Genomic DNA, 14,151 nt, shown 5'->3' with positions numbered 1-14,151 from the left:
AGGAGAGTGTGGTGAGGAGTAATGGGAGAGAGTAGAGGGGAGAGGAGAGAGGGGAGAGGGGAGAGTGGAGAGGAGAGAAGAGCAAGGAGAGGGGAGATAAGGAAAGAGGAGAGATAGGAGAGGGCAGAGGGGAGATGGAGAGGGGAGAGGAGGGAGGAGACAGGCGAGAGGAGAGAGGAGAGTGGGGAGGGGATGAGGAGAGAGGGAAGAGGGGAGAGGAGAGAAGAGAGAGGCGAGTGAAGAGGAAAGAGGCAAGAGCAGATAGGAGAGGGGGAGAGGCGAGCATGGTGAGGAGTGAGAGGAGAATGGAAAGGGAAGTGGAGAGAGGGGAGGGCGAGGGGGTAAGGGGAAAGAATAGAGGAGAGAGAACAGAGGAGCGGGTGAGAGTGGAGAGTGGAGAGGAGAGGGGTGAGAGGGAAGAGGAGAGAGGAGAGGGGAGATACAAGAGCAGAGAGAGGAGAGTGGAAAGGAGAGTGTGGTGAGGAGTGTGGGGAGAGGGGAGAGGGGAGAGAAGAGGGGACAGAGGAGAGAGGAGAGTGGGGATGGGAGGGGGATGAGGAGAGAGGGGAGTGTGGAGAGTAGAGAAGAGAGAGGGGTGGGGAGGTGGAGAGCAGAAGGTGGTGAGCAGTGAGTGTAGAGGGTAGAGGGGAGAAGGTAGAGGAGAGGGGGAGAGCAGAGGGGTGAGTGGGGAGGGGATGAGGAGAGAGGGAGGGGAGAGGAGAGTGCAGAGAGGCGAGGGGAGTAAAGAGATTTAGAAGCAGAGAGCAGAGAGCGGATAGGGGAGAGGAGAGCGTGGGGAGGAGTGAGAGGACAGGTGGAAAGGGGACGGGAAGGAGGGGAGAGGGGGGAGGGGAGAGGCGAGAGGAGAGAGGAGGGTGAGTGGGGAGAGGGGAGGGGCGAGAGGAGAGCTGGGACAGGAGAGAGAGGAGAGGGGAGAAGAGACCGGAGAGAGGAGAGGGGAGCGGGGAGAGGAGAAGGTGGTGAGGAGAGAAGGGACAGCAGAGAGGAGAGGGGCCGAGGGGAGAGGCGATCAGAGAGCGGGAGAGGCGAGAGAGTGGATGGGAGAGAGGTGAGAGGAGGAAGGACAGGGGGAGGGGGAGAAGTGAGGGCAGAGAGGAGAGGGGAGAATGGAGAGGAGAGAGGGGAGAGGAGAGAGGGTTGAGGAGAGAGGCGAGGGGAGAGGGTAGGGGAGAGAGTGGTGAGGGGTGAGAGGAGAGGTGAGAGGGGAGAGGAGAGAGGTGAGAGTGGAGAGGGGAGTGGGGTGAGGAGAGAGGGGAGAGCAGAGGCGGATATGGGAGAGGAAAGAGCAGAAAACAGAGTGGAGAGGGGAGAGGAGAGCATGGTGAGGAATGAGAGGCGAGAATGAAGGGGAGAGGAGAGGGGAGAAGGGAGAGAATAGAGGGGAGAGGAGAGAAGAGGGGGGAGAGGGTGGAGGGGATAAAGAGAGAGGGGAGCGGGTAGAGAAGAGAGTTGAGTGGGGGAGGAGAGAGGGGAGGGGAAGAGGGGCGAGGAGAGGTGAGAGGCGAGAGCAGAGAGTGGAAAGTGGAAAGGAGAGAGTGGTGAGGAGTGTGGGGAGAGGGGAGAGGACGGAGGGGAGAGGGGATGGGGAGAGGTGAGAGAGTTGAGGAGTGAGGGGAGTGGGTACAGGAGAGAGAAGAGAGAGGAGAGGGGAGAGGATAGAGGAGAGTGCGAGAGTGGAGAGCGGAGAGGAGAGAGGAGTGAGGAGAGGGGAGTGGAGAGAGGGGAGGGGGAGATGAGAGGGGAAGAGGAGAGATAGGAGAGGAGAGAGGGGAGAGGACAGAGGCGTGAGGAGAGATGAGGGGGAGAGGGGAGGGAAGAGAGTGGTGATGAGAGAGTGGAGAAGGGAGAGGGGAGAGGAAAGGGTAGACTGGAGAGGAGAGAGGGTAGAGGAAAGGGGACAGGAGAGAAGGGACAGGAGAGAGTGGAGAAGTTAATGGGGAGAGGCGAGAGTGCATATGAGAGAGGGGTAAGGAGGCAGGGTAGGGGAGAACGGAAGGGAGAGAGTGATGAAGAGAGAGTGTCGAGGGGAGAGGGGAGAGGGGAGAGGGGCGATTGTAACGGGGAGAGGTGAGAGTTATGAGGAGAGAGTGGAGAGGGGAGAGGGGAGAGGAGAGAATGATGAGGCGAGAGGGTGGAAGGAGAGACTGTGGATGGAGAGACGGCGGAAGGAGAGTGGCGAGGAGAGGGGAGGGGAGGGGCTGAAGGTGGGGGACGAGAGAGAGGGGGAGGAGATGGTGACTGGAGAGAGTTGAGAGGGGCAGTCTAGGGGAAGGAGGGGAGGAGATGGAGCAGAGACTAGGGAGATTTGGGGGAGGAGAGAGTGGAGAGGAGGAGGAGAGAGAGGAGAGAGATGCGGAGGAGATGGGGAGGAGAGCCGGTGGAGTGGGGTTGGAGGGGAGGGGGGAAGGGGAGCAGCGAAGCAGGAGGAGGTGAGCAGAGGGGGAGGAGAGAAGGGAGGAAGAGAGAGGAGTGTAGGAGCGAGGGGGGATGACGAGAGTGAGGAGAGGGATTTGGAGAGGATGCGATAAGAGAGAGGGAGGAAAGGTTGGGAGGATATGGGAAGGCGCGGGAGGAGACAGCGGAGTAGACAGATGGAAGGAAAAAAGGGTTGGCTTAGGAGTGGGGTTTGTGAGAGGATGCAGGGGATGACGGAAAGAGAGGGGGTGAGAAAGTGGGCAGAAGCGTAACCCGACATGACCTTTCTCCATTTGACCAGTTTACCGAACGCTATGGGTAACTCCACCATGACCAATCCAACCTGACCTGCGCACCTTTGGACTGTGTGATGAAACCCACGCAGATACTGGGGAGAATGTACACACTCCACACAGGCAGTCGCCTGGGGGAGGATTAAAACCGGGTCCCTGGCAGTGTGAGGCAGCAGTGGTAACCACTGAGCCACCGTGCCACCCTAACGAGAGAGAGAGAGAGAGAGAGATGAAGAGAGAGCGGGGGAGAGAGAGAGAGAAGAGAAAGAGGGGAGACAGAGAAGAGAGATGGGAGAGAGTAGATAGATGGGAGAGAGGGGGAAGGAGAGAGAGGAAGGAGGAGAGAGAGGGGGAGGAGAGAGAGGGTTAGGAGAGAGGGGGAGAAATGGGGGAGGGAGAGAATAGAGGTGGAGAAGAGGTGGAGAAGAGAGAGCAGGAGAATGAGAATGAGAGAGGGGAAACCAGAGAGGGAGAGAAAGAGAGCGCGCGAGAGAGAAATAGAAAAGGCAAAAAGGGAAAAAGTGACCCCCAGCCCACACTCTGTCACAGACAGACAGAGAGAGTAACAGATACTCCCCCGGTCAGCCCACATGGCTTGAGGGTAATGGCTGACTGAGCTAGGTTCAAATACTCCCAGGGTCTGTCACTCAAACCTCATCTCCTCCCCAACCCCAGTTCATCCAGTCAGCTCCAAGCTTCCTTTTCCTGGAACACACCTCCCCCAGGTATGGGACACACCAACGATCACTTAAGACTTTGGTACAGATCGTCAGAGAGGATATGATGGAGAAATTATATGCAGTGATTGGTAATGACTGAGGATGCAACACTCAAACGCCAATTATTTTCAGTTTCTGATTAATTCATTGATCATGTCAGATTTTGATTAAATGTTTGTTTGGCGTTTCCTGTCTGTGAATCTTCTTCAAATATCAAAGAACTTTAATAAAGGCAGTGTCAACCAGGTGAGAAATCAGACAGACAAATAATTCCCTTTGGTTGATGTTTTTGTGTGTATATCCTTCCTTGCAATCCTCAGAGAAAGAAACTTCCAAAATCCATCACTATTAGGGCAGAGAGAAAAGAATAATCAAAATAAAGTAAGAAATTGTGTCTAAACATGAACATTATTTCTCTCTCCCAAAAGGTGCCAATCCTATTCGGTTCCTCCAGCACCCTCTCTATAATTTCAGAAACTCACATTATCCCTCCTCCTGGTCGAGGGTGATCAGTATATTCACAACAGAGATGATCACACAATGTGAAGGATGGGAGGGTCCAGAGAGGGGACAGACTCATTCAATTACCAGAACGTTTCAGGAGTGATTTATGGTGCGGTGGAGCAACTGGAGTTGAAGCGAGATGCGACAGAGCTTATTGGCTTATAATTGGTGTAGATAAGGAAGATGAAAACAAGACGTTCACATCAACTGGGGGAAATGGACGATGAGATACAAAAATTAAGATTTTGGATAGATTGACAGGGAGGATTTGATGAAGTGGTTATATGGAAGGAATTCAATATCCACTGTATCTTAATGGTATACAGTTGGACTGAGCAGCCTGAACCGCTGAATTTCATCTCCAGTTTCTGTCAAGCCATGGGCTTGAATTATCCCAGTACCAGAGTCACAGTGAAATAGCTCAGGCAGTCATATCGATGGGCCTGGGTATCTTCCAGGTGGGATGGCTCCTTTCCCTCTGGGTGTTTGCAGACCACTCAAACTCTCTGACACTCTCGGTAATGAAAGCAGGAAAATTGGTAACAGACTCTGAAGACAGTGAGAGCTCCAGCTGTTCACCGCCCTTCAGATCCCCGCTAACCTTCCTGCTTTAGAGAAATCGGCATGCCTGGTTGGTGACAGGCTGTGTGGCTCAAATGGTCAGCAGCGGGCTGCAAGATAAAGGTTGGTAGTTTGAGACCATCCAGGTATGGAGCTTTGGCTGTTCCAGATCAGACTATGGGAATACCACCCGACCTCCATTTAAACCGGAAAATCCATGGCAAGATTGAGTTGCAACCCAAACCATTGATGATCCTGTAAGATAGGGACAAATACAATTTTCTCTCCAGACCCCCTCTGTCAACAGAAAGTGGCCGCTGCAGCTCCCTGCACAGCCCTGGGACACAGCTTACAGAAACTCCCCCCTCATGAACGGCGCTTCCTGTGTGAAAATCTTTACATTTAATGTGGTAACGGCTGCAATCCAACCCCTGTCCCCAAGATTAGAAGCTGCAGGATTTTGTGATAAGGACAGAGTTATGAAGTTGAAGGCGTGCCCTCCACCTTTAAATGAGAGTGAATGTTGTTCAGAACTGAGAGCTGACAAATGCCTGTGATGACCAGCTAGCAGTCTCAGCATGTCCTGGAAAATTGGAAAGATGTAACGTTTGGCTGTGAAACAAACCTGAGTTGGTTGATATTTGTAAACAATTCCTATTTTACCAATCTATTTAAATTATGCCTCAGAATACTAAAATCCAATCGCACTTGAATTTAGGGTTTAGAAACACTGCAGAACCGAGGACTTCCATAATGTTACCCCCACTGACCATTCCCCATGAAACATGCCCAGGTCCTCAGTTGAGGATTTTTGCTGGGAACCTTTGCTCCTTGGCTTTGAACCGGACCGCCTGCCCAAGAAAAACAAATGTGGTATTGCTTTTAGTGGAAGGATCAGAGCACAGTCACTCCACTCTGAAACAGAATCAGTGCGGTACACGTCTGTGCATATTCAGAACCAGGTTGGAGAAAACCGTAACAATGTTTCACACAGTAATGAAACGGGATTGCATTCCTTTTCACCACTCGAGCATGTATGAGCGAGAAAATTCAAAGCTAGGTTTGCTGATGTGAACAGCAAGTTAGAAATCTCTGCTCACGTCAATCTGAAATGCTGCCATTGGGAATGAGGCTATTCGTGCCGGATTTTGAAGTGGAGAGTTTTGAAGTGAGGTGACTCCAACAGCCACTGCACTACAGGAAGCATCCCCGCGAGCAGCTGGTGTCCAGCGTCGGCCAGCACTAAAATGTATAGCCGTTCATCGTCTCACCTTTCTGTTTCCAGGAGCTGGTTATTCTCCAGCGTAATTGGCATCATTAAAAAATTAAGAAAATCACGTGAAATTCCTCACAAAATATAGGCAAGGATGCTGTCAAGGGTGCACATTTTGGAATGCAGGACGAGTCTGAACATGCTGGGACAACTTTCCTTTCATCGACGGGCATGACCTTAAGGAAGGTTTGTCAACAGAATATTTAAGTTTTTGTTTTCCGCAATATGGGGCGAGTTGAAAACTGGAGAGCATAGTTTTGAGGTGGGACGGGTAAAATATAAAAGGGACTTGAGGCACCTTTCCTACGCAGAAGATTGTGCGTGTATGGAATCAGCTACCAGAGGAAGTGGAGGAGGCTATTACACTCAGAAGATTTCAAAGGCAACCGGATGAGTTTCTGGATAGGAAGGGTTTAGTGGGCTAGGGGACAAAAGCTGCTAAGTGGGAGTTTGTTTAAAATGCATTTCCAGAGATTTCGAAGCATGAATGCTGTTCTGGGGACAGTGCGAGGGTAATCAGCCATAAACGGCTCTCAGATCCTTAAGCAGAATAATTTCAAACTGTGCTTCCAACATATATTGGAAATTTAGTGTACCGCCACCTCCCGAAAAACTCTGAAATGAGGGAAAACAAAGAACCAAACATGAATGAGCCATGAAAAGTGAAGATTTCCAAACACAGTCTCGATAAGATTAGTTTGCTCATTCAATCAACAATGTGGCAGTGCCTGCAGCCCACGTCTCCAGGACAGATGTGAAGGAAATGAGAAAAATTTAAGACCATATGACATTGCAACTAACTGGAATGATTTTTCCATTCACTAGAACACCAAATAATGAGAAGTAAAGTCACTGCAGGATTAAGTTTCACACCAGCGATGAAATACCAATCTCCGTTCGGTTTCAGTGGAAACAGTGAACAATACAACTTGGCCGGAACATGATGCAGCAGTGAAACCGCTTGAGGTCCGGGCTTTCCGTGTGGGAGGCGAATGTGATCACTACAGCATGAACATTGGCACATTGGAGAGGGTGCATTCTCCCAAATCAGAGATACATTTCCAATAAGCAAAGTCAGCTGGTCGTGTTGGAATTGAAACACTGAACATTAACACGCTGCAGTAAAACCAGCAACGCACACAAATGGTGGGATCCGAACACAACCCTCATTAGAGATTTATATACAACACAGCGCCTTCGACCACGCGGCCAGAAGACCAGCCACCCAGTCGCACATTTTCTTACTTTCAATGGCGTGCCTGCAAAACAACAGAATCAAAGTCACAGGGAAAGAGTTCCACGATCCCTGCTCTGCTCGCACAGCTGCTGGGATCTGCCCAGCGACAATAGCAATTTTGCAGCAGATAATGATAACCCTTCATCCACATAAAAACCAATGGGAAGCTGATCCTATCTTCTGAGACTTGTTTGAGCCACAAATGTAATGTCTGTATGAGAGATAGGAAATTCGATTCTGATTCAAGAGCTGCGTGACATTACTGCAATTTCGATTCTTGCTTTGGTAAATGAGTTCACCCATTGCTCGAAACAGGACAACTTTCACGTTTACACGGAACATGAAACACACCGGACGACAGGGAAAATGCACAAAGCTGAGCAGGCCGTGTTCCGCATCGGACCGTGCAGCAAACTTATGGTTACGACGTCTGTTTTGCAGATTAAACGTCCCAAGGAATGTTATCGAATTGAAAAGTGGAGGTAGCAGTACAATCCGAGAAGGACAGATGACATTGTGATGATGCTCAAACCTCGGTGCCAGTTCGAGTTGACACTTGCCTTGCCTTTTATCTTAACCGTGCAACTTGCTGCAGAGATGTCTCCACCCGGACATGAGCCTGACGGCTACCAGCTTAGGTGGAAACCAGTGTGGGAATGAATGGAAAGTGAGTCAGAAAGTTTACTAAATTCCATGGTGCTTATTAGAGATGCAGTTTCTGTTCACCTCAATCTAAAAGGCAGTTTCCGAGTATATTAACAGAAGTAAAAAGGTGATTACCTAACCCCACACATGAAGATGTCAAAGAGGTGCTAACTGCACTTGAGTGCTTTTTGTTCTCGATGTGAAAAGCTCTCATGCCTGAGTCACCTTCACGTCTCTTGTTGCTGAGTGAATCACAAAGAAGGAGTTTCACCAGATCTGCAACTGCCTCACTTCCCCACTCGCCCTCCCCGTTTACATTTTCCTGCTCGTCAGTGATTTAAAGAAAACCAAATGGATGCGATGTCATTCTGTAGCCTCTCTGTCGATTCCTCCGTTTCAGTTCCGACGTGGCTTAGATCTCGGGGCGCACCTTAATACTTGCGACGCTATGAAAGCACAGGTCCAAAGGTTCCTCTGAGAGTGTAATTTCTTTCATTGCTGTTGCTGATTGAATGAGCCACTAACGTGCGAACTGCTCCAAAACATGATTCAGGACCTCTGGTGCCAATTCTCGCACGTTGAATAACGACAAACAGCTTCCAAATGAGTTCTTTCACAGACGACTTTGGGGTGCATTTGACAGACAGACTAGTTCAGGAATCTGCGGTGCGCTGTGACACCAGCGCATCAGCTTCTTCCCTGTCTTTGAACCGGGCCGCCTGCGCAAGGAATGCAAATGCGGTACTGCTTTTCGTGGAAGGATCAGAAGGCGGTAACTACACGCTCAAACAGAATGGCATATGATCAGAACCAAGTTGGAGAAAAACGTTACAATGCTTTGCACAGTAATTAAATGGAATTGCATTACATTTCACGACGAGAGCAGATTTGTTCCAGCAAATTCGAAGGCAGGTTTGCAGATGGGAAAGCAAGCAAGAAAGCTCAGCTCTTGTCCATGTAAAAGGCTGCAGTTGAAGAACAAAGCAGGCTCTGCCCAGTTTCGAACTGGGGACTTTTCGCGTATGAGGCAAATGTGATGACCACTACACGACAGAAACAAGCCTCAGCCATCCGTGCTGCGGCTCAGTGGCATCCAGCACTGAAAGTTGAAGCCATTCTACGTTTCACCTTTCTGTTTCCAATAGCTCGTTGTTGTCCAGCGTAATTGACATCTTGAAAACGTAAACAAAAGACACGTGAAATTGGTGACAAAATATAGACAATGATGTAGTCAATGTTTGGACCGTAGGGAGAGGTGGAATAGGCTGGGACGACTTTCCCTGCAGCATAACGGCTGCGACCTGATCTTATGGAAAGTTCGTAAACTGAGTATTTACGTGTTTTACCCAAGTTGGGGTGAGTTGAAAACTCGAGAGCATAGGTTTAAGGTGAGTGGGCTGAAATTGACAAAGGACCTGAGGCACATTTCCCACAAAGAAGGTTGTGCGTGTTTGGCATGAGCTACCAGAGGAATTCGAGGAGGCTATTACACTCAGAAAATTGCAAAGGTAATCGGATGAGTTTCCGGATAGGATGGGTTTAGAGGGATTGGGACCAAATGCTGGGGAACGGGACTTGTTTAATTTTGGTTATGTGGTGAGCATAGACGAGATATATCGAAGTATCTGTTTCCACGCGGTGTACCCAATAATGTTGTGTTGCTTACACCTGCATTAAATCATTACTTTTTAGCGGAGCTTGCTGTCGCTGTCTGTGTCACAATCATTTAGTGTGTTCGACTGCTCACGGGAAAGGTAGTATTGTGACACACTGCAGAAACGAACGACTTCCTTACTTTTGCTCCGACTGACCATAATCCATGAAATTTTTCCAGATCCTCAGTTGAGGATTTTTGCTGCTGGAAGTTACCTCAGAAACCGTGTTAACTCGCAATGTATTGAGCGAATCGCAAAAGAGAAAGCATTAAACACGGAACACAAACAAAACTGGCAAATCAAATGCATTTTCAGACACAGCGAAGCATGAATGCTAAATGTGAGAAAGTCCGAGGGCATGAGTCATAAAGTAATCTCACAACTAACAACAGGGCAATTCCAAACTGCTCTTTCAAACATACTGGAGCCTGAGTGCACCACCACTTCCCAGACAATGCTGTAAAGAGAGAAAGAAAGAACATAATAAGAATGGGCCATAAAAAGTGAATTTCACCAATCACAGTCGCGAATAGATTACCTTTCCCTTCCGATGTCTTCAGGACGAACATGAAGGAAATGGGAGAAATTCAATAACATATGACATCGAAATTCATTGGAACGATTTTCCCATTGGCCAGAAAACCAAATAACGACGAGTCGTGTCACCACAGGACTTTGTTTCACAACAGCGATGAAATAACAGTCTCCATTCGGTTCCAGTAAAAACTCAACTTGCCTGGAACATTAAGCAACAGCAGAACTGTTTACGATTTTCCGCGCGGGAGGCGAATACGATCATGACAGCAGAGACACTTTGAAATATTTGGCACTTTCCCTCACCACAGTTAATTCCGCGGGAAGCAAACCCATTTTTCTTTTGTTTTCTAAATCAATACAGTGGGGATCGACACAGCATTTAACAAGCTGCAGCGTTAGAGATGATCAGCAAGAATTGCAGTGTTGTGGTTCGAACCACGCCCCTGTTGAGGCTGGAATTTGGATCCAGCGACTTAACAGCAGGGCAAGTCCAAACTATGCGTTCTATTTTATCTCAGCCTTAGTGCACTACCATTTCCCAGAAAGTGCTGGAAAGAGAGAAAGAAAGAACATAATGAGAATGGGCCATAAAAAGTGAATTTCATCAATGTCAATCTTGATTAGATTATCTTTCCCTTCTGTCTTTCGGATACAAATGATGGACATGATGGAACACACGACATCGCAAACATTTTGCCATTCGCCAAAACACCAAATAACGACGAGTCGAGTCACCGCAGGACCTTGTTTCACAACGGCGATAGTATAAGAGTCTTCATTCGGCTCCAGTGAAAACTCATGTTTTCTCAAGCTAAACATCTGCAGTGGAACTGCTCGATCCCGCGATCTTTCGTACGGGAGGTGAACACTGTTACGTCAGCACAGGCACTGACCCTTTTGCCTGAGTCTGTATTCGCACCCACCACAGTCAAGTCTTTGAGAAGCAGACCCCAACTTTTTAACTTTGACCCACATTTCAACATGCTGTAGCATTACAGTTGATCCACTGAAATGGCAGTGCAGGCATTCGAATTCACATAACCGAGATTCAAAAACCTCGACGCACCTGTTTCGCCCACTCCGCCATGTGACCTTGCTGGATGCTTTCATATTTTTTCACATATGCGTCTGCAAAGTAACAGAAGCACATTCCCAGGGAAAGGGTTCTGTAATCCCTCTCCTGCTTCCACAGCTGCTGGGAAATACTGGCTACAATATCAATTTCGCAGCAGATAAGATTAGCCCATTAATCCAGACATAAATCAATGGCTATCTGAATCTATCTTCTGAGACGCCTTTCAGCTGCAAAAGCATATGTGTGTGTGTAAGAATGTATGTTCGGTTTTGATTTCATAAAATAACCATGAACTGCATGAGTTTGAGGTGCACTCGGTAAAGTTGGAGATCCCAGCCTGATGTCCCAATGTTCACAGCTCCATTTCAATCAAAGCTGCTCCAGGTGAGTTTTCAGCTCCCTGCCTGATGTTCCAATGCTCCCTGCTCCATGTCGATAGAAGTTGCTCCATGTGAATTTGGACCTCCCAGCCTGACGTCCCAATGTTCCCTGCTCCATGTCATTAGAAGCTTCTTCAGGTGCGGTTGGAGCTTACAGTCTGGTGGTCCAATGCTCCCTGCTGCGCCATGTCAATAGAAGCTGCTATTTGAGCTGAAGACCCGGCATCTCATGCGCCTCTATACGATCAAATAAGTAACGTGCGCTCACTGATTGCATCCCTGGGGGCCACAGAGTAGTGGCAATATTAAAGTTGTATCCAAATACAGGTGTATTTTCCGCAACATGAGAACCTTACCTTATTTTTAATCACCACCCAAGTATACTTTGTGAAAGACTTTCTTTCCAAAGCCTTGTTTAGCATGTGGCTATTGCACTCAATGCGACATAAGGTAATAGTGGTAAATGGCGGATTTCCAATAAATATTACATCATAGGATTCAAGCTGAGTAACTGCTATTTAGCAAGGATGACGTATTTGAGGAAATCAGCAGTTTTATTTCCTGTGAGGGAATGAAGTTTGTATTCATTATATTGAACTTGTTAAATGTGTAAAATGATCACAATAGATCTCAATTTGAAAGATGTTTGATAATGTTGTTATCCAACATGAAATGAGGCGTTGTCTTCTATTGGAAACACCATTGTTAGAACTAACTACCTATTAATGACAAGAAAATAAACGAAATTTAAATAATTTCACATGTTTGTTCTACATTAGTCAGCGGTTATTGATCCACAATTTTGGTCAGTCCCTGCAGTTAACATGATGTCTGCTCCAATTGTTCATAAAGAGAGGGAGCTGGCTTCCCACTTCTTGTATTTGTCTGCGTCTCATGTTCAGCATTCATCACTGGCAAGAGCAATGAGAAAAAGAGAAACCAATGTGTAACTGTGTCCATGCCCATGCACAGTACCTACATTACCAAGTTCTCTGCTGTGCATTTACAGCCAGTACTCGGTGTCCCTGAACCCTTCCTCTGCCCCTTTTGAAATATCTCCATTATTTTCTGCTGTCTGTCTGTGCTTTTGTCACTAAGATGTTATCCTCTAAGATCTACCCACTCTGCTACATGTTTCATTTGACAAAATACTCATTAACAATCCATCCGATAAACATGCGCTTGCCATCTCTCGTTATTTGCTTTTCCTGGATCTCATTCATTCGATAAAAGCTCACAATAACTTGTCTTCGAAAGGAAAACCGTGTTCCTTTTCATGATCCGAAGTCAGTCTGTATTTCCATACCGTTTAAGCGACAGATTTGACTAATTAATGGAGACTTTGCTGCAGCATCGATGGCGATAAACTGACCAGTCGACCTCCAATTTAGCCGAGACCCAAACAAAAGCAGCATCACGAACAACTGCACTCCATAAGCGACGAGAGTGCGACACGATCCCACGCCTGCAGAGGCCAATGAGTCAGTAGTCAATCACTTTAACCTCATAGACTACACGTCACACATGCTCAGCACATCTGACCATATGTGTAACTGAGTTGAGTAAATTGTGCATAGAAGCGGATTCTTCTCCCTGCTGTTGGTGAAATGATAAATAGCACAGTCCAGTTCACAAAGAATGGCCTCACCTCTGCTCGATGGGACAAGCGCATTCCCAATGTGGCATTCTCCTCACATGATCTGAACAGAAATAAAGAAATTACTTTAAGTAACAAGATTAGTTGAATTGAATTCTATCAAGAATTGGAGCTGATGGAATGAAAAGCCTCGTGACAGGGGCGATGTAACACTGTCTCTGAAGAATTGTTTTCCCGACTCGAGGACCGTCCACAGTGCTCAGTGGCAGAACTAACGCTCCCTCTCTTCTGGACTGATATTTTTGACTGAGCGCGCTAACGTACAGAGCGAAAAATTTCAAAATCTTAAATAAGACTAAATGAAAATTGAATTGAACAATGCAAAAAACGAGTGGAGCGATACTTTACAATCAAGTTTATTTTGCTCAACCTTGGCCTGTGCTCTTTTCCTGGGCCGGTGACACCAAGTCACTGTACGGTCACAGCAACACAGTGAGCAAGTGTCAGAAGGCAGATGTGTATAGTACCACAGGGCATTCTGGGAGCCGCAGCAGATACACAGGGAAGTGAATTTCCCACAACGGGAACACTTCACAAACAGCGGACTGAAATGGAAGAACTCACAGTGTTATGACATTTTATACTTGATTCCGCAGGCACTGTGGAGATCAGTCATTGAGTCTGTTCAAAATTAAAATTAAAAGATTTCTACGGATTAAAATCAAAATAAAAAAGTCCAGCTGTTAGTGGACGTAACTATTGCAATTATATTATTAAATAATTAACTCATCTTAGCAATGACTAGCTCATCAATTTCCTCATAGAACGTTGGAACCACTGGTAAAAGCGTTCATATAATTCCAATTACCAGCCGTGGAATCAGAGTTACTCGTTTTCCCATCCGTTTTGATACAACCAGGACTGTGGCTGTAAGCATTAATGCGTGGATCCAGTGCAGCCGGTAATCAGTGGATGGTATCTCTGTGCCAATCCAGTAGGCTGTGTTGAGTGGAGGTTTTAAATTTGATATTCACATGGAGCTGCTTCAATTTGTCATTGTATTGAAGTTTCGTGGCGGAAGGCGTTGAGCAAAGTCAAGTTGATTGGAAACTACCAGTTTTTTGAATTGAGAAACGACCTTTTCTGGAAAATGACTCATTACCAACAAACATGATGCAAATTTTTTAAACGTGACAACATGCGTGGACAGAGAACCGAAAATAATTTTTCAACAAATGG

Source organism: Chiloscyllium plagiosum, unplaced genomic scaffold (assembly GCF_037043375.1).
Source record: "Chiloscyllium plagiosum isolate Xiang-an unplaced genomic scaffold, Cpla_swu_hap1 HiC_scaffold_40, whole genome shotgun sequence".
NCBI classification, from domain to species: domain Eukaryota; kingdom Metazoa; phylum Chordata; class Chondrichthyes; order Orectolobiformes; family Hemiscylliidae; genus Chiloscyllium; species Chiloscyllium plagiosum.
The sequence above is the reverse complement of the archived record's forward strand: the minus strand, read 5'-3'. Positions refer to the sequence as shown.